This window comes from Lissotriton vulgaris, chromosome 8 (genome assembly GCF_964263255.1).
Source record: "Lissotriton vulgaris chromosome 8, aLisVul1.2, whole genome shotgun sequence".
NCBI lineage: Eukaryota > Metazoa > Chordata > Amphibia > Caudata > Salamandridae > Lissotriton > Lissotriton vulgaris.
In genome coordinates, this window is record NC_141696.1 from 529513544 (window position 1) to 529538075 (window position 24532).

Here is a 24532-nt window from a genome sequence, read left to right on the forward strand (position 1 = left end):
ATCATGCCGTGAGTGTGCCCAGTCCAGGAACGGGTCCCATATGTCTTTCGGCCCAGATGCTGACGGTATTAGTTCCCAGAATGTTGTTAGCTGAGTGTGACTAAAAGTTACATCCTGAATGCGGTCTAGCTGGGAGGGAGTACCGTAAAAACAGTGTATGTATTTAAAATGGATTAGGCGCAGTTTGTAGTTGGGAGATAGTAACGTGAGTTGACTGCAACAGAAGGCCCACTGGTCCTCTGCTATCTGAGTGTGTAATTCTGAGTTCCAGGACTGAAAAGCTTTAGGTTTTAAAAGAGGGGTGGTGGCCTGCATACTACTGTAAAGGGGCGTTATGAGCCTTAGAGGAGAGGCTGTCTTGAGAACATTTTCGAGGGCCAACAATGTGGGCGGAGGGCAGGGCCAGACTGGCCATAGCGGGCACCGGGCGTTTCCCCGGTAGGCCGCTAGGGCGGGGGCCAGTTTTGGGGCCCTGGGGGCCGTTTTTGTTTCCCGGGGTCGGCAATATTTGCCCCCTGTAACAAAATCGGCAAAACCGGCCCTCGCACACTGCTCGGCAGCTGGGGAGGGGGGTGGGGGCTGAGCAGTTTGCCAGGGCCGGTTTCTATTCCCAGTCCGGCCCTGGCGGAGGGTCTAAGTTTATAGTATAAGAACAGCTTTAAAAAGGTCACAACGTCCTCCTCTGTGGGGTCTGGAGGAGCCCTAAATTCGTCCTCCGGGTATAAGTCTGCTAAGGTGTGTAAGCCCATCTTTTTTGCTATGGATCTGCTGGCGCCCTACGTCATTGTAGGTATCACAGGATTGTGTGCCAGGGGAATGGATGGGGCATATGAAGTTTTTAAGTGGGCCCTATCCCGGAGTCTGTCCCACACCCACCTCAGGGTCTCGACTGTGTCAATACCATCTCTCGGCCGTCTGTATGTCTGATATTTGGCTACCTGGAGGGGAACCGGCGCTGCAACTTCCAATCCCACAGCCGTTTGCGGTTGGAACGGGGTGGGATGTACCCAAAAATGTAGAAACTGAGCTTGGGCACAAAATGCTTACAACTGGAGTTCTGGGGGGTCCCAGCCCAACCTGAGACAGAGGTTCCCATTGGACCCGCGCCTGTCGACCCGCCAAAACCATTGATATTAATAACGAGCGAATTGAGCTAAAAAAGGCCTGAGTGAATCAGAATGTTTACAAATAAATATAAAAATTTCGGCAGGACCACCATCTTCGCCACTGCGATTCTCCCTGCCAGGAAGAGGGGGAGCTCGGTGCATGCACTAACCTTTTCCTCCAGCCATGTGATAGTGCGCCCATAGTTCATGTTCCAGATATCCTGCATGTTCCTGCTAAGCCAAATGCCAAGGTATTTCACCAGGCTATTGGCCCATTTGAGAGGATAATCAATGGGGATTGGTGTGGTGGCATCTGTAAGTAAAGCTATAGTGGACTTTGCCCAGTTTATTGGAATGCCAGATAGGCTTCCGAACTTTATTAGTTCATGTAGGATAGGGGCAGAGTTCACCTCTGGGTCGTTAATGTAAAGGGTAATATCATCCGCGCACAGCGCGATCAGAGGGCCCCTGGTGCTAAACCCTAGGCCCCTGGCGGCATGGTGCTGCCAGATCCGTGCCGCCAATGGCTCCATCGCAATAGCGAAGAGCTGGGGAGAAAGTGGGCACCCCTGCCTTGTACCCCTCGATATACAGACGGGGCCTGACAACATACTATTCACACGGATTGTGGCAGATGGCTTTGTATAGAGCAGGCGTATGAGAGCTAAACCCCATTCTTTCCATGACGGTAAATAAGTATGTCCACTCCATCGGATCAAATGCTTTCATGGCGTCAAGGAACGCCACAATTGCTTGCATGTGAGGATCTAGGTTGTGTAATACAGTAAAGAAGGTGCAAAGGTTGTGGGACGTAGACCTCCCCGGAATAAATTCAGATTGGCTTGCGTGGGCTATGAGAGGAAGCAAGGGCTGTAGTCTTAGTCTGTTTGCAACCAGTTTTGCCAAAATCTTTACTTCCACACTGATGAGCGAAAGTGGTCTGTATGAATCAATTTCATCATTAGGTTTCCCTGGCTTTAGCAATGTAATAATAATGGCTTCACGCATCGAGGGCGGCAGGATACCTGAGGTTTGGGCCTCTGTAATGGCCAGATTTTCTGCTTAGATGGGATCCGCCCCTAGGGGCCCCTCTAACCCAGCCAAAACGTAACCACATCCCTCCTCAGGACCATCTATCCAGGCACCTGGGTACCTACCTGAGGATGGGGAACTCGCAATATACAAGCTCATATTATCAGAAACACCACTAAATCTATAGGGATACTAAGAATACTCACTGATTACTAAGGACATCCATGCCCTACACCACACTCATACCTTATAGTCTCGCGACCACATGGGTCCAGACTAATCTACCCTGGGGCAGTTCTGATTATCTACCATTTACACACCAGTATCCTACCTGATGTTCTCATTACACACATGGGTCTGCAGTCCCAGAGCTCTCATTTATACCCGGTCTGCAATCCAGCAGACCTACACACCCCTCCATCTTGGGTGCTCTCACTTACACACGGCTTACAATCTGGCAAGCCTCCGCACCGTATCCCTCCGGTGCTCTCATTTACACAAGCCACAATCCTGTGGGTATACACACTGACTATAATCAGTGCTCTCACTAACGCCACTTACCAATGACGACCACTTTCCTATGAACACCTTCAGTTTTATGTTGGGAAGTCTCTCTCCCTATTCACTAAGGGCTTGCTACTACAATAATATTATGGGATAGCCGAATTACTTAGTGTCAACAATTCCCTAGCTCAAGGGCTCCCTGTTCTCCCTATTTATTCAGACTTACCGGAACATCTGACTAGGAGAAAAAGGTTACCTATGCTTTGGAACAGAAGACGCTGTTTACAGGATTATGGGAGGGTGTACTAACTTTGTCCCTTAGTTGCAGGTCTCCTATCTCCCTAATTATTCACTATTACTTACCTGATCAGGGGTAGCATCTGTTCAAACAGTAATACCTGACTAGGAAAGGGGATTACCCTCACTGTATGGGGACAAAGATATACACACTATGTGATTGAGTTATTCCTTGATTTAAGCGCTCCTACTCCCTTCTGAAGACAGGCTAGCTTTATCATAAACACACTCATACACACTAGTTCATTAATTAAATGGAAGTTTATTGTAACAATAATAAAGTACACATACACAAAACTATGGGGTCTCTATAACTAGCAGTAACTTTAACACACCGCTGAAAGAAAAGGATTAGACATACAATTTATCTGCGGGGTAACAGGAACTTTTAACACACCGCTGCAAGGAAAAGGATTAGCAATACAAAAGCCTAGGGAATAAAGATAAGATTAAGATGTAAGCGTGATTAGTTCAGACTACCTCACCTATTAGAAGGAAGATTTCTCTCTGCCTCTGGTGCGATTAGGGCTCTCTCTGTCTCTCCCTCCTTCACCACATCACCACGCCTCTGGTTCAATTGCCCCAGCTGACAGCCTTCTTTGATGCTCTCTGCACTGCTCTCTCTCCTCATCCTCAGCAATCGTCTGCCTTCTTTCTCCATTCAAGAACTGCACTCTATTCTGCAGCTCCAGCAGACATCCTGTTCTCTCTCTCCAAGCTGAACTGAGCTCCAAGCTGAACTGAGCTCCAAGCTGAACTGAACACAAGCTGGAATGAACACTCCTCCTCTCCTGTAGCTCGCTAATATGGAAGCTTGTCCTTTCATGGAAAGTTACGGCCAGTAACCTGCCGCCCACCAAATTCTTGTACCTCCCCGTACCAAGGACACGTTCCCAGCTGGCCAGCCTGAAGTTGTGTCTTCGGAGTGGAGAAAAATACATTCCTTCGATAAGGGCCAGCCTGAGCCGGTTCTCTCCAAGCGAACAACAGCTTTAACTATAAACCTTACCTTTACTCTAAAAAGCCTCTCAGCTCCATCAAGATGGAGTCCCTCTAGTTCTAGGCCTGTAGGCCTGAAAAGGATGAAATACCCCTTAGCTCTGTCAGAGTACCTACATAAACCATCTACTATAAGCAAGAATGTCAAAGCCAATAGGCAATAGACAGATTAGAGTCAAAAATAAGGGATCTATCATCATATTAAGCAGCTATCCTCTTCTAGGTCTGGAAAAAGGGCTTAAAAGGGCCAACATAAGCTAGGAATACATATCCTAGATGTGAGCAAGATTAAAGTCTATACTACTGCCCACTAGGGCCAAAAACCATGTCAACACAGCCTCTTCATAGACAGCGATCAGGTGCGGGCCAGTTCCTCAGCGTATGTTTTGTAAAACACAGTGGTTAAGCCATCAGAGCCGGTTGCCTTATCCAGGGGAAGACCACGAATCACCTGAGTGATGTCTTTGACCGAAAAAGGAACATCCAAATATTCTCTGAGCCCCCGTCCCAGCCAAAGTAGTTCTAGGGAGTCCAGGAAGGGTTGAAGGCCCTCTGAAACTGAACCATGCGTGGCCGTGTATAGGTTGGCATATAATTGAATAAATTGATCCAAACTTTCTTGAGATCCTCTGAGCATGGGCGGGTTATCACCCTGGATCTCTGTGACATACGCAGCGGAGTGATAAACCCAAAGCATATTCGCAAGGGTTCTCCCTGGCCTATCTCCCCCCCTGTACCTTCTGGCCTGTGTGTATATGCCCATAAACTTCACTTCCCGCTGCGCCTCTTCCTCAAATTCCAGCAGCTTTTCTTTCAATTGGGCGATGAGGGTGGGGTTGTCAGTGGTGTAAAGGAATATGCTACTTACCAGCATGCATCTGTTCTTGGCATGTAGGGCTGCTGACATTCATATCTGTGCATAGATCGCTGCCTAGTGTTGGGTCCGGATGATTGCACATTGTTGTCCTGGAAGAGTCTTCTAAGTATCACGAGATAGGTGGCTCCTCCTTCGGACTACAGTGCGCATGGGCATCCTCTCCATCCTCAGATTGTTTTCGCCATTGTGGTAGAGATGGAGTATAGTACAGTAAGAGATGTCCATGCAAAGAGTGAATGCTGCAGCTGCGACAGGCACCGGGGAGGTGGGTGGGCGATATGAATGTCAGCAGCCCTACATGCCAAGAACAGATGCATACTGGTAAGTAGCATATTTCGTTCGAGGCATGTGGGCTGCTGAATTCATATCTGTGCATAGAATGTATAGCAGTATCTCCCTTAGCGGTGGCTACCTGTGTTAGCTGCAGCAGTCTGAAAAAGAGTTTTGAGAACAGCCTGACCTACAGCAGCTTGCCGTTTTGAATGTACATCTACACAATAGTGTTTAGTAAATGTATGTGTTGTTGTCCATGTGGCTGCTTTACAAATTTCGTGTAAAGGAATATTACCCAGGAAAGCCATGGATGCCCCTAGCTTGCGTGTGGAATGCGCCCTAGGGGGGACTGTTAAGTCGCATTTTGCCTTTAAGTAACATATCTGAATGCACTTAACGATCCATCTGGCTATACCTGATTTTGAAATAGGGTTGCCTTTGTGTTGCGGTGAGAAAGCAACAAACAACTGTTTTGTTTTTCGAAATGCCTTAGTTCTGTCTATATAGTATAGCAGAGCTCTTTTGACATCTAGAGTATGCAAGGCCCTTTCAGCTACTGTCTGTGGATTTTGAAAGAACACTGGCAGTTCGATGGTTTGATTTATGTGGAAATGGGATGCCACCTTTGGCATGAATTTAGGGTTTGTTCTGAGAACTACTCTATTTGCATGTATTTGGATGAATGGCTCTTGAATAGTTAGGGCTTGGAGCTCGCTAACTCTTCGAAGCAAAGTAATGGCAATAAGGAAGCCACCTTCCAAGTAAGAAATTGTATTTCGCATGAGTGTAGTGGTTCAAAAGGTGGACCCATAAGTCTGGTTAAAACAGTGTTTAGATTCCAGACTGGTGAAGGTGGGTGTCTTGGAGGAATGACGCGTTTGAGTCCTTCCATAAATGCTTTAATTGCTGGCACCCTAAATAGTGAAAGGTGTTGCCTGTTTTGAAGATATGCTGCTAATGCAGCTAAATGTATCCTGATGGATGAATAGGCTAAATTGCAGCGTTATAGGTGCAAGAGATAGCAAATGATGTTTTGAGTAGAAGCATCAAGTGGGTTTATGTAATTGTTTCTGCAGTAAATGACGAAACGTTTCCACTTAGCTGCATAACATGCCCTGGTAGTGGGTTTTCTTGCCTCCTTGATAATGTTAATACAGTCTGGAGGCAAGTTTAGGTATCCAAACCCTAGGATTTCAGGATTTCAGGAGCCAGATCGCCAGGTTCAGCTGTTGCGGTTCTGGATGTTGGATTTCTCCATGGCTCTGAGTTAGAAGATTGGGTGGGAGTCTCAGTTTTTGATGAGGCACCACTGACAGTTCTAGGAATGTTGTGTACCATGGTTGCCTCGCCCATGTGGGAGCAACTAGGATTAGCGTCAGCGAATGTTGGCGTAGTTTGCGTGCCACTAGCGGTATTAATGGAGCTGGGGGAAAAGCGTACGCAAATTTGCCTGACCAATTCATCCATATCGCATTGCCTTGCGACTGTGGATGTGGGAACCTGGCGGCAAAGTACTGGCATTTTGCGTTTTCGCTTGTGGCAAACAGATCTATTTCCGGGTGTCCCCACTTCGGGAAGAATGGTTGGAGCACTTTGGGGTGAATCTCCCATTCGTGCATCTGTTGACTGTGCCTGCTGAGCAGGTCGGCTACTTGATTGTCCTTGCCTGGGAGGTGCTCTGCCATAAGAAACATGTTCCTTTGAATGGCCCACTTCCACATTGCTTGAGCTAGGTGCGACAGCTGTGGTGAGTGTGTTCCTCCCTGTTTCTGAATTGCATAAGTGTGTCTTGAATGCTTTCAGAGCTAGAAAGATAGCCATCAGCTCTAGAAGGTTGATGTGCATCTTCTTTTGTTGTACAGTCCAGAGTCCCTACACTGTGTAGTGTAGGACATGTGCTCCCCATCCTAGTAGGGATGTGTCCTCAGTTAACACTATTTGTGGGACAGGTTCTTGGAACAGTCGTCCTTTGCAAAGGTTTTGTGGATTCCACCAATGCAGACAGTTGTATGCCCGACTGGTCACTAACACTAGGTCCTGTAATTGCCCTTGAGCCTGGTTCCAATGCCTTGCTAGGCACTCTTGGAGAGGACGCATGTGTAGTCTGGCATGAGGGACTATGAATATGCACGAGGCCATCATGCCTATTAGTTGCATAAACACTCGAGCTGGTACTGAGTGTTGGGGCCTGAATTTTTGGATCAATAATAGCATGCTGTTGATTCGTGCTGCGTTGGGATACGCTGTTGCTGCCAGCGTATTTATAGTTGCTCCCAGGTATTGTTGTACATGGGAGGGTTGCAGATGTGATTTTAGGTAGTTCAGCGAGAAGCCTAAACTGTGCAGGAGATGGATGGTTTTTGACATGTGGTTGGCACAATGCTGGGCCGATGGCACGTGTATTAGCCAATCGTCCAGATATGGGTACACATGGATGTGTTGCCTTCTGAGATGTGCTGCCACTGTAGCTAGACATTTGGTGAAGACGCGTGGAGCAGTTGTGACACCAAATGGTAGTACTTTGAACTGGTAGTGCTGTCCTTGTATGGTGAACCTAATACTTTCTGTGAGCAGGGTGTATTGGTATATGAAAGTATGCGTCTTTGAGGTCCAGAGTTGCTAGGAAGTCTCCCTTGCGAAGCAATGGTAAGACTTGCTGGAGAGTGAGCATATGAAAATCCTCCGACAAAATGTACAGGTTGAGGGGCCTGAGGTCCAATATTGGTCTGCGAGACCCGTCCTTCTTGGGAATTAGGAAGTATAGGGAGTATAATCCTGTTCCCTGATGTTGTTGTGGGACTGGTTTGGCCCCCTTTTGCAGCATACTGATGACCTCTTGCTGCAGTAGTGTTATATGTTCCTGTGACATTGGACGGTGCACGGGTGGTATGTTGGGTGGGGTTGAGGTGAGTTCCAGGCAATAGCCATGTTGGATAATTTGCCTGACCCACTTGTCTGTTGTGATATTTAACCAGATTGGCAGAAATTGTTGTTGTCTTCCCCCGACCGGTGTTATATGGTCTGGGGGTAGTGCCAAGAAGTCACTGTTTGGTGTTAGTGGAGGATCTATTTGCATTTCCTCCACGACCCCTTCCTTTGGTGTTATTACCTCTGTATCCACCCCTGTTAGTGTTTTTGCTGTATGTGGATTGCGTGTTAGTTTTGTAGCTGGAGGATTGCCGTGATGTATTACTTCGCACTCCTCCTCTATAATTGGAGCGACGAAAGGAGCCCCGATGTTGTTGGGACTGGAGAGCTCCCATGGACTTTGCTGTTTCTGCATCCTTTTTCATTTTGTCCAGAATTGAGTCAACTGCTGGACCAAATAAAAAATCTAGGTTGATGGGCTAATTAAGAATTGTGGATTGAACTTCATTCTTAAAGCCTGATATGCGGAGCCATGCGTGTTGCCTTAGCAGCACGATTGTATTGATAGATCTGGCCGCTGTATCTGCCGCGTCTAGGGCACATTTAATTGAGGCATTGGTGATGAGCTTTCCCTCCTGTATAAGTTCATCTGCCTGTTGTTTGTAAGGATCAGGTAAGTGTTGGAGAATTTCTTCTAAGCTGTCGTAGTGTGCCCTGTCATATCTGGCCAGCAAGGCATGTGTATTGGCAATTCTCCATGAGTTTGCTGCTTGGGCAGCTACTCTTTTGCCTGATGCCTCAAAGATCTTTGACTCTTTGTCCGGAGGAGCAGCCTCTCCGGTAGTTTGGGAATTAGCCCGTTTACGTGCGTTGGATACCACTAGGGAGTCTAGGGGTAGCTGACCCTTGATGTATGTAGGATCTATAGGTGCAGCCCTATATTTCTTTTCAATTCTAGGGTTTATGACCCGTGCCCTAGCGGTGTCCTTAAAAATGTCATGTGCGTGTTTTAAGACGCCTTTCAACATGGGGAGTGTCTTTACATGTCTCTCAGATGTTGTTAGTGTATCAAAGAGAAAATCTTCCTCAATAGCATCAGAGTGCATATCTACATTATGATAGGCAGCTGCTCTAGAAAGTAAAGAATTAAAGGCCACAGTATCTTCTGTGGGTGATGGCTTAGTTGGGTAAAGTGCAGGTTCTGTAATGGGCAGAGCCCCTTCATTGTCTGGTTCTCCTCCTGCACCCCATGGTTGTAGGTTGGGGTCTCCAGTTGGGTTTTGTGGATAACCAAACCCCACATCTGCATCCTGATCTTCATCTGGGTTGTAATCAGGTGATGTGGGGGCATATGGGGTTGTAGGCATGGCTGGACTGACAGGTTCAAAAAGGATAGGAGAGGTAGCACAGTCACGTTTTTTTTAGTGGTATTCTAGGAAAGTCTGCTATGGGCAGAGGCCTTTTCTTCTTTGTGTAGACAGTCACTTTGCCAGTTGCTGGGTCAATATACAGCTTTGACTGGTCCTCTGTGGAGGGGTCTGGGTGAATATGCTCTTCCTCCACAGTCTTTGCTTTCGGTGCCGTAGCCTTTGGTTTGCAAGATTTTGGGTCTGTAGGTTTAGCGGGTTCGACCGCTTTAGGTGGTTGGATCGGGTTTTGATGTTTTTCGACACTTTTTGTCGGCTGGATGTCTTTGGCTGGCTTCACCACCTTTTTTGGACCAAGCGTTTTGGTCGGCTCGACAGTCTCTTTAGGTGTTTTAGGCGTATGTGGCTTTGGCTCGATGCCTTTCTTCAATTCGAGGGTTTTCAGCTCGACCGATTTGTCTTTGTCCACAGTAGGTTTCACTTTCGGTTCGACGTTAGTTTTGGGCGTTGGCCTTTTACTTTGGTCGACAGATTTTTTCCCTTTGTCGATACTTGAGGCTTGTTTGCTAGATTCGACGTGCTTTGGTTTAAAGGTTGATTCGACGTACTTTTGCTTTGGCGTCGAATCGACGTATTTTGGGCTGTGAGGTGGACTCGACGGTTTTTGGCTTTGAGCTCGACTCGACAGGTTTTGTCTTCGATGTCGACTCGACGGTCTTTGGCTTAGAAGGTTGTGCTGGGGCAACAGCCTTCGGCTTGAGGACCTTTGGCTTAATTACTTTTGGATCGACGACATTTGGTCCTAAGACGGTGTTGTCAATGAGTTTCGGTTTTAATGGAACCAGTGTCTTATGGCGTGTCTCAGAGAACTTTTCGAATATGTTCTTAGCCGGGCAGTACGGCGGGGCTGTAGAACAAAAATGTTGATCTTGGCTAAGGCCCACTGGCGATGCCTCGACCTGAGTCTTTGATATTGGTGTAGTGTCTATATGGGGCGTGTTCTCACGGTTTGCCCCTCGTCGTCATCGGAGTTGTCTTCAACAGCTACGATGTCCTGATTGTATTCCTCGAGATCGACGATTTGTTCGTCCTCTTCGAAGTAGTTTTCGGAGTCGTGCTCCGAGTATTGTTCTTCGTCTTGATCCGATTATTCGGCACTAGCTAGTTCTTCCTCATCGTCGAAGATGTTGTCGGGCTCTGGCGCCGACCTCTGCATTTATTGCCTCGCTGCCCGTCGATTCCGGATAGTCTTTTTCGACCGGAACTGGCCACAAGCTAGGCAACTATCTTCCTTGTGATCCGGAGATAGGCATTTGTTGCACACGGGATGCTTATCTGTGTGTGGGAACTTTGAGTTGCACTGCGGACAGTATTTAAATGGACTTCGTTCCATCGACGGTCGGTCCACGTGGTGTGGAGAAGGCCTCACGGCCCGATTCGACGACCAGAGTGCAATAGATGTTTGTAAAGTGTATCGGTACCGAGCGCTAAGCAATACCGACGGAACCGAAGGCCTTTTGGCCTTTAGAGAAGAGTTAGTTAATTCCGAACTTGGAGTGTAGGAAAGACATCCGAACCCAATGGCAGAAAAAAACAATCGGAGGATGGAGAGGATGCCCATGCGCACTGTAGTCCGAAGGAGGAGCCACCTATCTTGTGATACTTCGAAGACTCTTCCAGGACAACAATGTGCAATCATCCGGACCCAACACTAGGCGGCGATCTATGCACAGATATGAATTCAGCAGCCCACATGCCTCGAACACTGTTTCGAGCTCCTTGATGAGTGCCTCGAAGGAGGCTAGTGTACCTCTGATTGACTTCAGTACCCCTGCTTGGCGTGCAATACATTTGCCCCTGATGACAATCTTAAAGGCCTCCCATAAAGAGGCCTGGGTTGAAACTGAGTCAGTATTCAGAGTAAAGTAGTCTACTATGTCCCCCGTATTTCCTCCTTGAATGCCTCATCCAATAAAGCATTGGGAGAAAGCCGCCAGCTAAACATTCTGCTAGGTGAATTCAGCAAATTAAGGCGGAGTAGGCAAGGAGCATGGTCCGACAAGGATCTGAGAAGGTGAGATATCTTGCATGTCCATGCCACCACATTGCGTGATAAAAGCCAGTAATCTAACCTGGATCAGGCCCTGTGGTGCTCGGAAATACATGTGCCCACCATAGTGTGTTGCTTGCACTTCGCCATATGTCAGTTAAATTGCCATCTGGTAGATTGGCAGTCAATGCGGTGCTGGCGTTAGGATGAAGGAAGCGGGACAAATCTTTCCTGTACATTGCATCATCAAGCACCACATTGAAGTCCCCTCCCTAGATTATAGTGTCACAGCCAGTAGATTTAATTTATGCCCATATGTTTTGGAAGAATTCTGTGGTGTCCGTATTAGGCCCATAGACTGCAGCAATTGTAACCCTGACTCCACCAACTTCCCCAAGCAGTATAGCATATCTGCCCTTTGGATCAAGGCGAGACTCACACTCCTTCCAGTCCAGGCCCTGCAGCACAAGCACCGCCACACCTTGGAAGTAGTTTGAATATATGGAAGAGAAAATATGACTCCAGTGCCTGTGCTTTAGTCGTCTAGTGAGGGGCGTGCTGTTCAAGTGTGTCTCCTGCAAGAGGCAGACATTGATATCATGCCTTAATAAGTAGGAGGGGACTAGTCTGGTCTTTCAGTGATCGTTAAGACTACGTATGTTCCAGGTTAAAAAGTTTAGGTTTGTCATACCACAACTATTGTTTACAGGTGCGATGCCTTGTATTGAGCTTCCGTTAGCTTCAACCTCCCAATACCAGTACAATGAGAGATGTTGTTTTTTTTGCTATGGCTTCCGCTCCGTTACACCCAGTAGACAATGCGAGTGTAGTCTGCAATGACCCCAAGTGGGGTTTCTGGCTATGTGGCATTACACTGGCTAAGAACATAACATTACATTTCCCCCCTCCCCCCACTAACTCCAACCCCCCCAAACGGGTTGTGTAGAACCCCCCCTTAACATCAACAGCAACAGGTTGTTACGCAGTGTAAATCAAAGACTACGACCGGGAGCTCTCCCCGGGGGTGTGTGGTGTTGCCGGAATACTACCCTGCCAGAGGCGGGGTGGCCAAGAAGGTGACGGAGAGCCAGAACTTTAAAACGCGGTTTAGAGACCGCCAAACCCACCGCAACCGCAGTTCAGGTGCAATACCCCTCCCCACGTCAGAACAATGGCTCACCCCGGGCTAAACACCAAACAAATCAAATCTCAGTTACAGATATATAATTGTAGAAACACTAATTAGTCATTATCACTTAGTCTGGCTTCAGATGTGTTTCCAGCAGACAAACTGTGCATATTCTTCTTCCTCCCCACGTGTTTGGCGAACTTGAGTGAAGATTTGGCGTCAGTGAAATGATAAGCCATGCCCTTGTGTGTCACCTTGAGCTTAGCAGGATAGAGCAAGGAGTCGCGGATCTTGGCCTGCAGTAGTATGCGCTTGACAGGCAGAAACTCACGGGGGTCGCCTGCACTGCTGGGGTGAAATCAGGGTAGAATGATCCTTTATGGGTGATGCTCCCAAGCTCTCATTGCAAGTCCCAAAATGAGATCACAATCCTAATCATTGAAGATCGAGCCAGGATAGGCCTGGGTGTAGCTCCTACTGGGGGCTTGGGGCCGGATGCACGGTGTGCTCTCTTGACCACGAACAATACGGACAAATCAGGGCCAAAGAACTCTCGCAGTAGATCATCAATGTAAGCCTCCATTTTGGAAATGGCAGTCGTCTCTGGAATCCTGGTTATCCTCAGATTGTTTTGGCGAGAACTGGCCTCTAAATTCTCATTCCTTGTCCTGATCAGACGAAGCACTTTGTCCATATGCAGAAGCTACTCCTTAGTTTCAACTTGAAACTCGTGGTAGTCCGAACCACGGTTTTCAAGCAGATCCAGGCCTGTCTCGTGTGTAAATCCAGCTTTGTGTCTATGGTACGGAGGCTTGACTGCATTTCCAGCATTAGTGTGTGTAAGTCTTCACTCTGATCCTCTGATTGCGTGTTAGGTGGCCGATCTGAACCTCCCTCCGGGTCTGACTCCATTAGCCTAGTATTCCTTCTATTTTCAAACATCAGTTTCAGCTGTTTGGCGTCCTGTTTGCCTGTGGTGTCAAACTTCTGAGGTGCACTGCCACTTGAGAGGCACTAGTCGTTGCCGCCTCAGTGCGTGGCTCTATCACGGTGCCCCACTCCCTTGGCTCGGACGCCTCTATTTCGCCAGTTGGGTCGATAGCGCCCCAGTACTATAATTGTGTTTGCGAACCTATGCGTTACAGTTCGCCAAACACTTACGGAGTCTCATCCGATTCTGCCAACAGACAGCGGCACTAGCCCCAATCGTCAGTCGTGCTTGTATATGGATCCTCTCACCTCTTGCCCGGTTTGCTAGACTTTTTCAACTCGCACGAAGCACAGGGCACATCTCACAACTCTGCCTGGAGTAGCTCCACTGGGCCGTATACTCTCCAGACTGGACCCGCCACATGAAGGCCTGCGGGTGCCACAGTCGTCTTTAAACAAAGAGCATGCCAGAGTGAGGTGTCACAGATGGAGTCCAGCGCTCACCTCGCGGTCTGAGTGAGGCTTCATATGGCTGCGAATCCTTCGTCAGATGCCTGGCCTGCACACCCGCCTGATGTTAAAATGGCAGCTCTACTCTCACACGGGAACCACCCTCGTCGTCAAACACGGAGCTCGCCAGAGTAAGAAGTCGCAGAGGGGGTCTAGCGTACACCTTGCAGTCTGAGTGAGGCTCCGTGTCGCTGCAAGTCCTCCGGCTGAGCTGCCTGGTCTGCATGCACAAAGCTGCCTGATGATAAAATGGCGGCTCGGCTCTCACGTGTCTACTGGGTCCCAGCCTGTGCCTTCCCGGAGGAACAGGAGCTGTCCCCCCACTCGTTGCCAACTCACAAGGAATAAGCATCAGGGTTCCGGAAACAGCCCTCTGTCCAGCTGCTGAGAAGCAGGTATGTGGTGTCCAGCACACTGAGTAGGCCGCTATTGTCCGGGGTGCCCAGTTTGTCGCAGACGCGTACTGCAGCCGGGGTTGACAGCCCGTCTGAAGTGCGGCCTTGTCGGCAGAGCCCAGGGTCAATTTACACTCCTTGATGGCCCTCCATATGTGCGAATTTTTATAAGATTGTGTCTCGGCCGGCAGAGAGTGCTTAGCAAGTGGCCATCTTGCAGCGCGTTAAACCACGCCCCGTATTAGGGCATCCTTGATGTAATTAACCTCTTCAAAGTGATGCACAAGCGGCCAAGTTATTAATATTTTTACATCCTGCCAGTTACAATCATTGAGAATGGTAGACTTCCCTGATTCCTCTAAGAAAGACACTCGTTTTTCAAATTACTGAAATGCAGTAATTGATTTCACTTTAGCTTCACCCGGGAACTTTAGACTCTTTACCTCTTTTGAAGTCATTATACGGACAGAGAGTGACAATGCTGCAGCCTAACAGACACTCTTTTGCCATAATTTAGCAAAACATAAGAAACACAGGTAAGTAGGCAAACCTAATGGCTGCTAGCATTCGAAGGGTATTTGTTGGATCAAATCAGTTTGAGAGAGTTTACGAAACGGATGGGTACACACGAGCTTCAAGCTCTGCTGCTAGGTTTTATTGAAGGGAAACAATCCATCAAAAGGAGATTTTGTTCTGGTACAAATAATTAAATCTATATTTGAGCACTGTACCACTTCCCAAAACACTAGAAAATCAGTTCAGTGTATACAAAAGTGTTAGTTCAATAAAAAACTAAAGTAAGCGAAAAAGGCTTTTGAATAGAAAGGTAAGAAAGTGCAGTACTTTATCCTTTATTTTTTCCTAGCTAGAAAGGGTTAAGTTTCTAAAGAAAAATGATAAACCTAAGGTATGGGAAACTGGGAGGAGCTGTATGCATCAATAATGGCTAACAGAAATCTGTATGTCTTGCAGCCTCAAAATGTTTTGAGCTTAATTTTCGACCACAATTCTCAATAGGATGTGTGTAATTCATCCGCATAATAAGCTTGGGTCTCTCCAAACAAATCTTTGTACATGGATAATGTGTGCAGCAGGGAAATTTTGGATGCCTCAACTCTTGCTTAGGCCCCTCTAGAAAGAAGCGCACTCTGTAAAATCATCAAGGCATCTAAATCTCAAGGCACTGCTTGTCCTAACGATCTCCCAAATAATTTCTTTAAAGCCTATCTGGAATTTTGTGCAGCTTGGCAGACAAGAAGTATATTTGGGCATACGAAGCCCAGATTGTTCCCTTTTCCTAGCAGGTGTCTATTTTGCCTCTGATCTATAAAAAGGGGATTCCACCTTTAGCCTTCTCCCCAGCCTGGATACCCGCAAAGCACTAATCCACATACAAAGCTTAGTAATACCCATCTTTATTCTTCTGAGTGTAACTGCGGACCCACCATTCTAAACCAGCCTTTAATGCATTCCTCCACTCTAGCGCTTACGTCACGGTTTTACGGAGTCCATCTGGATCCAAAAGAGTCCATCATTTCTAATTCGTAAGACACTACATCTCCCCCTCTGTTAAATAAAAAAAATGATTACAAAATATTTATATAGATAGTGTAGGAAGGGGGAGTCTCTAGTTGGCGCAGTGTAGCACTAGCGACAAGCAGGGACTCTCTCTTCCTCGTCAGGGCTGAGGGTTACCTTCCAGACAACCTCTGCTTACCCTCTAGGTAGTGTGGCTTAAGCAGTCTTAGGCTAATCTTTGGGGCACATAGGGTTAAACATTTGCAATATCACACCCTCACAACCAACCCACCACACAATGACACCAAACTGTATTTGTAAAAATATATATCTTTATATAGACTTCAAGCAGGCTTGTAAATACAGTTATCAAACTTTCAATATCGGTTCCAGGTTACTTGAGTTCAGGTTGCCACAGTTCTCTTTTAGCAATACGCAGTCTGTTGGGCCTTCTGCCCAGGTTCGACAATGTTCAGTGTCTCGTAGCGCCTCAATGCGCTCTCCACGCGGGCCCCGGGGGCCGGGCGCCGTGCGAGCCTCGATTTCAGAGTAGGCTCGTGTTGGGAGTAGATGGCGCGGTGCGAGCTCGGATTGCAGGACGCTCGCACCGTGAGGATACAACACAGTACCTTTCGATTCTTTTGGAGCGGTCGGCTTCCAGGGGAGCTGTCCCACGTCGCGTTGCTTTTCCGGGGTCGCTGTTCGCTGCGGCTCTCAGCCGGGCAGGTCACGGGTCATCCGGGGCGGCGGTGTTCTGTGGCGGCAGGGTCCTTCCTTCGGCGTTCGCTCCGATCTTGGAGTCGGCGGCTGTGTGGTGGCGGCAAGTGGCAGTACGGTCCCCAAGTGCAGGACGTACCCAGCCAAGTGCCGGTTGCAGCTGTGCGCTCACAGCTGAGCTGTCGGGCAGGATACCGACCAGAGGGGGGTTTATCATAGGCAGCTGTCCGTCTTCGCAGGTGGCTTGACGCAGTCAATCCGGGAGCTTGGACCGGACGGGTCCTCCTTTACTTTGCTCTCGGGCTCCCAGTGCAGGTGCAGTCACGGTGTTCGGGCCAGCGGCGGCTGGACCTCACGTTGCTCTCGCTGTTGCTGTGGGCCCCGGTCACGGTGCTTGGGGGGATGTCGATGCCTTGGATACGGGGAGTGTGGCAGGCTTGCCCAGCACTCCCAGACCCTTCTGTCAGTACTGCAGCGATAAGCAGCACACACAGTCGCTTTCTTCAGGATGTAGCGCCCACTGGTCCTGGGGCGCTGGTCAGGGGGCAAGTTCAGCAGCAAGCCCTTGGAGATCTCTTCAGCAGAGTTTGGCACAAAGTTTCACAAAGCAAAAGTCTCTTGTAGTCTTTCCTTTTCCTCTCCTTCGGCAGCAAGGCACCAGACACAGGCAAGAGTCAGCACTCTTCCTTGTCCTTCCCGGTCCTTCTCGTCGGGCAGAGTTCCTTCTGTAGCACAAACAGGATCTAATTTACAAGGAGCAGGGCTCCTTCTTTTATACTGCATTTCTTTTGTTCTCGCAGGTCAGGGGGGCCTTCGCATAGCCACTTTCAGTCCTTGAGTACTCTGGTGGGTGTACTCCGGCTTCTGCTTTCAGTGTGAGGGGCAGGCGCATCAGACGCCCCACAGGAGGTGGAGCCACCATTGTGTGGACAGGGGCAGCCAGAAGTACCTTGTTGATGGGGCTTCGCCCTTCCTGGGCCAGGTGTCGGCTGAGTCATCAGTCGCTCCCCAGGAGGGTGGAGCCAGCATTGTGGTGGCAGAGCACAGCAAGATTCAGAGTCAAGAGCCACTCCTACCTCCCACTAAGGTGTAATCTGCGCATTCACCACCTGTCATCCCCCAGCCCTGTCACTCACACATCCCAGACAGTCAGATACACATACCAGCAGAGGCGGGCTGAAATGGTTAAGCAAGCAAATGCTAACTTTCTAAAAGTAGCATTTGCAAACACAGGATATTAAAATAAACTTTACTAAAAGAAATATTTTATTATTCTGAGTTCAGGCATACTAAACACGACTCTCTACCGTGCTCCCTGAGCCGGCTGGGATTATAGGGTGTAATAATTCCAGCCGCTCGTTCTGGCCTAAAGGAAGCAGGTAGCCTTACAATAGTGAAATACGAATTTAGTTGTAATTCACTACTAGGACATACCACGCACATCAGGGCTTGTCCTACCTTAAACTTACAATGCACCCTGCCCTCGGGCCTACCATAGGGGTGACTAACATGAAGTTAAGGGAAGGTTTGGCGGCTGGCAAGTGGGTGCATTTGCCCAGCCAGCGTGACAGTACGTGACTGCACGCGGGGTCTGCAATGGCGGATCCCAGACACATCTTACGGCTGCTTCGGTGGGTGGCGCAACCAGCGCTGCAGGCCCACCAGCAGTATTGGCATCTACAAGCCCTGGCACTCCTAGTGCACTTTACTAGGGACTAACAGTAAATCCAATGAACCAATCATGGACATCAATCACATGTACAATTTACAGTAGGGAGCACTTGCACTGCGGCACGGGTCAGCCGTGGCGCAGTGCCCTGAGTATCGGAAAACCAGCAAAACATCGGAGGTACACCAGCAAAAAGTGGAAGGGAGACTCACGCCAAGGTGCCAGGTCTAACATGTGTCCCCTCCAGCTGAAATGTGGGGGGAACTACCCATCCCCAGGGAGTTCCACATCACTAAGGCGGAAAAATCTGGACAGACCGTCAGCGTTGGCGTGATCGGTGCCAGGGCGGTGTTCCACCGTAAAGTCCATACTCTGTAAAGAAATGGACCACCTCAACAGTTTCGGGTTCTCACCCCTCATTTGCATCAACCATCTGAGGGGCCTGTGGTCCGTCTGAACTCGGAAGTGAGACCCAAACAAGTAGGGTTTTAGCTTCTTCAGCGCCCAGACCACAGCAAATGCTTCACGCTCTATTGCACTCCACCTACTTTCCCGTGGAAGTAACCTCCTACTTATGAAGGCTACGGGTTGGTCAAAGCCCTCCTCAGTCATCTGTGAAAGAACAGCCCCTACACCATGCTCTGAAGCGTCTGTTTGCACTATGAATTCCTTGGAGAAATCAGGAGCCAGGAGCACGGGCGCCGTGCACATGGCAGTCTTCAGGGTGTCAAAAGCCTTCTGACAGGTGTCAGTCCAAATCACATTCCTGGGCTGCTTCTTCGAAGTCAGCTCTGTCAAGGGGGTCACGATCGTGCCGTAGCCCTTGACAAACCTCCTGTAATACCCAGTGAGCCCCAGGAAGGCTCTCACTGCAGTCTGGGTCTTGGGGGGTTCCCAAGCCAGGATGGTTTCGATTTTGGGTTGCAAGGGTGCTACCTCGCCACTCCCCACTTGGTGTCCTAAGTACACCACGGAACCCTGCCCACTCTGGCACTTGCTTGCCTTGATTGTGAGGCCTGCTCTGCGCAGGGCCATCAACACTTCCCAGAGGTGTCGCAGGTGTTCTGGCCAGGTGCCACTGAACACCGCGATGTCATCCAGGTAGGCGGCACTGAACTCATCCAGCCCAGCCAACACCTGGTTGACCAATCTCTGAAAGGTGGCAGGGACATTCTTCATTCCAAATGGCATAACCCGGAACTGGAAATGCCCATCTGGTGTAGAGAATGCGGACCTCTCCTTTGCCCCATCGGTCAAGGCGATCTGCCAGTACCCAGACGTTAAATCAAACGTGCTGAGGAACCGGGCAGCCCCTAGCCGATCAATGAGCTAATCAGCTCTGGGGATGGGGTGCGCGTCAGTCTTCGTGACTGAATTGAGTCCTCTGTAGTCCACACAGAACTGGAGTTCGGGTGTGGCTCCCGGCGCAGCAGCCTTCGGGACCAAGACCACGGGGCTGGACCAAGGACTGCTGGAAGACTCAACCACCCCAAGGGCAAGCATCTTGGAGACCTCCTCCTTAATGCAGGCCCTGACCCTGTCAGTCACTCTGTAAGCCTTATGCTTCACAGGTAAGCTGTCTCCAGTGTCCACATCATGGACGCACCAATCTGTGACACTCGGAACCAGGGAGAACAGATCTGGAAACTGCCCCAGCAACGGGCGGCAATCTTCCTGTTGTTCGGGGGTCAGGGTGGGTGAGAGGTTAACTCCATCCACTGACCCATCTTTCTCACAGGCCACTAAGAGGTCAGGAAGAGGCTCCGACTCCTCCTCCATTCCATCATCAGTTGCCAACAACATGCCCACTTCGGACCGTCTTAAGTGGGGCTTGAGGCGGTTGACATGTAGGACCCTCAAAGGGTTCCTGGGCGTCTTCATGTCCACCAAGTATGTCACTGGGCTCTTGCGCTCCACAACCTCAAATGGACCTGTCCACTTATCCTGAAGGGCACAGGGCTCCACTGGGGCCAGGACATACACCTCTTGTCCAGGCTGAAGCTCGACCAGAGTGGCATTCTGGTCGTACCACCGCTTCATTTCCTCCTGGCTTGCTTCTAGATTTGCCTCGGCAAGTTGTCTGAAGCGCCTGGTTTGGTTTCTGAAGGCCAGCATGTAGCTATATACATTCTGGGGAGGTTTCCTGGGAGATTGCTCCCAGCCTTCCTTTACCAAACTCAGTGGTCCTCTCACGGGGTGACCGTACAGCAGTTCAAAGGGGCTGAACCCTAGGGACTTCTGGGGTACCTCGCGATATGCAAAGAGCAGGCATGGTAAGAGGACGTCCCACTTACGCCTCATTGGACCTTCCAGGCCCATGATCATGCCCTTCAGGGTTCGGTTGAATCTTTCAACCAACCCGTTTCCTTGGGGATGGTAAGGTGTGGTGAATTTGTACGTTACGCCACACTCTTGCCAAAGGGACTTCATATACTTGGGTATGAAGTTGGTCCCCCTGTCGCTCACCACCTCTAGAGGGAATCCTACTCGTGAGAAAATTCCCATCAGTGCTCGTCCCACCACGGGGGCCGTCACTGTCCTCAGAGGAATGGCTTCAGGGTACCGGGTGGCATGATCCACCAAGACCAGGATGAACCTGTTGCCCATGGCTGTCTTGGGGTCCAGAGGCCCAACGATGTCAATACCCACTCGCTGGAATGGCGTACCGACCACAGGGAAGGGTTGGAGGGGAGTCTTGTTCTTCCCTCCGCTCTTCCCACTTGCCTGGCAAGTCGGACAGGTTCTACAATGAGCATCTGAGCTCTTGTGCATTTGGGGCCAGTAAAAGTGGGTGACAAGCCTGTCATAGGTCTTGTCCATCCCCAAATGTCCTGCTAACGGCACATCGTGAGCCAGACCCAGTAGGAAGGCTCTGAACTTCTGGGGTACCACCAGCACACGGGCTGACCCAGGTTCAGCAGCCTTAGGCTCTGAATACAGGAGGTCGTTCTCCCAGTACACGTAATGTGTCTTGGCCTGAACACCATTGGCCTGGTCTGCAGTCTGCTGCCGCATACCCACGAGAGAAGGGCATTCTTTCTGCTCCTTGCAGAATTCCTCCCTGGAGGGTCCTCCTTCTTGCTGCCAATGGGTCAGCTCAGGCAGGTCCCCCAGTTCGGCAATCTGTTCCCCTGTAGGCTCCAGGGCATCCCCCTCAAGGTCTGCCTCCTCCTGGACCGTGGGAACTTCAGGGGCCGGTTTCCCGCGCCCCCTGCACCTTCTCCCTAAGGCCGGTTCCTGGGCCTCTCCTTCAGGCCCCAGGACCTCTTGATCACCCCTACTGGCTGCCATCGACCGGGTGGTCACGCACGCCCAGTCAGGCAGACCCACCATCCTCAGGTGAGTCGTCTTCTTCACCTTTTCCCAAAGGGAGTGCTCCAAGTCATTCCCTAGCAAACAGTCAACAGGCATGGTTTTCCTCACACAGACCTGCAGAGTACCAGAGACCCCCCCCACTCGAAGGGAACTTGAGCCATCGGACACTGACTCTCTGAATTATCAGCGTTGATAACCCTACAGTAGGCATGGGGTACAACCTGCTCTTGAGACACCAGGTGCTGCCTCACTGCAGTCACACTGGCTCCTGTATCTCTAAGAGCCTCAGCTTCCTTACCATTGATGATCACCACCTGCCCATATTTCTTAGTGTTCGAGGGCAGGTAGTTCGTAGGGATCATCTCACTGTCTCCTAGTGAGACTAGGGTCATGTGAACGGGATCTCCACCCCCCGGGACCATCACTTCTTCTCCTAAGTGAACACTAGTCACTTGACGGGGCGGAGCACCAGTGGGTGCGGGTTTTCCAGACAGGCGACACTTGGGGTCACTGGATATGTGCCCCGGCTCACCACATTTGAAACAATTGAAGGGCCCCTTTGGAACAGGTTTACCTGTCGGGTCCCCATTCTGCTTTGGGGGTGGGGGAGGCTGAGAACCTTGCTGCTGGTTCCCTTGGGGATTACTTTGGGGGCCTTTTTGGAACCCTTTCTGTTTTCCCTTGTCCCCCCCCACTCTTCTGCTGGGGACCCTGCCCACTCTTGGTGGAGTCTCCCACTGGACCCTTGTGGACCCTGGTGCTGAGCCAGCGGTCCGCCTCCTCAGCAAGCTTCCTCGGGTTGGACAGCTTGCTATCGATCAGGTGTTGGCGTAACTCAGGAAAACAGTGATCAGACAAGTGCTCCCATGCAATTAAATCAAAGAGACCTTGAAAATCATTCACTTTGCTACCCTTCACCCAACCATCCAGTGCTCTGCAAAAATAAGTCACATACTCCACATACGTATTCCCAGGCCGCTTAGTACATCCCCTAAACTTCTGTCTATATATTTCAGGGGTAAGCCCGTACCTGTTCATTAAAGCTTCTTTCATGTGGGAATAGGATTTCTGGTTTTCAACGGGCAAATCTAGCAGGGTGTCCCGCCCTTCGCTAAGGAACCTTCCCCGCAACCCTGCTCCCCAATCCTTGTCAGGGACCCGGTGGGAGGACATGGCTACCTCGTATGCCCTAAACCATTGTCCTATGTCATCCCCCTTAAAGAACTCTTTAACTACATCTTTAGGGATGTGCACTCTTGACTCTACCTGCACTGGCGTTGTGCTGCCACCAGAGGGAGGCTGATCCAAGTTTCTCTCCTTTAGACTCATCTCCCTCATTTTCAACTCATAATCCATTTGGTGCTTTCGCCATTCTTTTGGTTTCGAGCTCCAGTTGGATTTTCAATTCTGCCAGCTTCCTTTCGTGATCCCTCGTTTCCTTCCTGTCCGCCAGCTCCTCTGGCGACAGGCGTTTACCAAAGCTGTGCATGCTGTCTTGCCTTTCGAGATCCACCAGATCTACAGGTGCATTCTGCTCCTCAGTTGCCTCCTGCTCTGCGAGGGCATCTTGATCCTCCGGGGCCTTTCTGGACTCTATCCAGGCTTTCAGGGCCTTGTAGAGCTGTGGCTTGTTCTTGCAACCGGTGTGTGGAACCTTGAGTTTCTTGCAAAAAAACTTCAGTTCCGTTCTGGAGTACGTATCCAGCTTTGTGGCGTCCCACTCCACCTCCAACATCTCAGAGGTCGTGGACTCCGCTCCATCCAGGCTCTTCGCGCCCGGCATGGCTTCTTCGCTAGGGATCTTCTCTCGTCAAAATTACAATAAAACCTTTGGCTAAGTAACTGGACTGTAATCACCGTGCAATGGTCAGAAGTTAAGGTATAGACACTGCAAATGTAAATTCGAAAATCCTCACCGCTGCGTCCAATGTAGGAAGGGGGAGTCTCTAGTTGGCGCAGTGTAGCACTAGCACTAGGGACTCTCTCTTCCTCGTCAGGGCTGAGGGTTACCTTCCAGACAACCTCTGCTTACCCTCTAGGTAGTGTGGCTTAAGCAGTCTTAGGCTAATCTTTGGGGCACATAGGGTTAAACATTTGCAATATCACACCCTCACAACCAACCCACCACACAATGACACCAAACTGTATTTGTAAAAATATATATCTTTATATAGACTTCAAGCAGGCTTGTAAATACAGTTATCAAACTTTCAATATCGGTTCCAGGTTACTTGAGTTCAGGTTGCCACAGTTCTCTTTTAGCAATACGCAGTCTGTTGGGCCTTCTGCCCAGGTTCGACAAGGTTCAGTGTCTCGTAGCGCCTCAATGCGCTCTCCACGCGGGCCCCGGGGGCCGGGCGCCGTGCGAGCCTCGATTTCAGAGTAGGCTCGTGTTGGGAGTAGATGGCACGGTGCGAGCTCGGATTGCAGGACGCTCGCACCGTGAGGATACAACACAGTACCTTTCGATTCTTTTGGAGCGGTCGGCTTCCAGGGGAGCTGTCCCACGTCGCGTTGCTTTTCCGGGGTCGCTGTTCGCTGCGGCTCTCAGCCGGGCAGGTCACGAGTCATCCGGGGCGGCGGTGTTCTGTGGCGGCAGGGTCCTTCCTTCGACGCTCGCTCCGATCTTGGAGTCGGCGGCTGTGTGGTGGCGGCAAGTGGCAGTACGGTCCCCAAGTGCAGGACGTACCCAGCCAAGTGCCGGTTGCAGCTGTGCGCTCACAGCTGAGCTGTCGGGCAGGATACCGACCAGAGGGGGGTTTATCATAGGCAGCTGTCCGTCTTCGCAGGTGGCTTGACGCAGTCAATCCGGGAGCTTGGACCGGACGGGTCCTCCTTTACTTTGCTCTCGGGCTCCCAGTGCAGATGCAGTCACGGTGTTTGGGCCAGCGGCGGCTGGACCTCACGTTGCTCTCGCTGTTGCTGTGGGCCCCGGTCACGGTGCTTGGGGGGATGTCGATGCCTTGGATACGGGGA

The 24532-nt window shown here is 50.0% G+C and overlaps 1 protein-coding gene across 3 annotated transcripts in view; it reads right to left on the reverse strand.

Moving 5' to 3' along the window:
* Window positions 1–24532, reverse strand: part of ATP11A (ATPase phospholipid transporting 11A) — a 941588-nt gene that overhangs the window by 268695 nt on the left and 648361 nt on the right. The window lies entirely within an intron of this gene.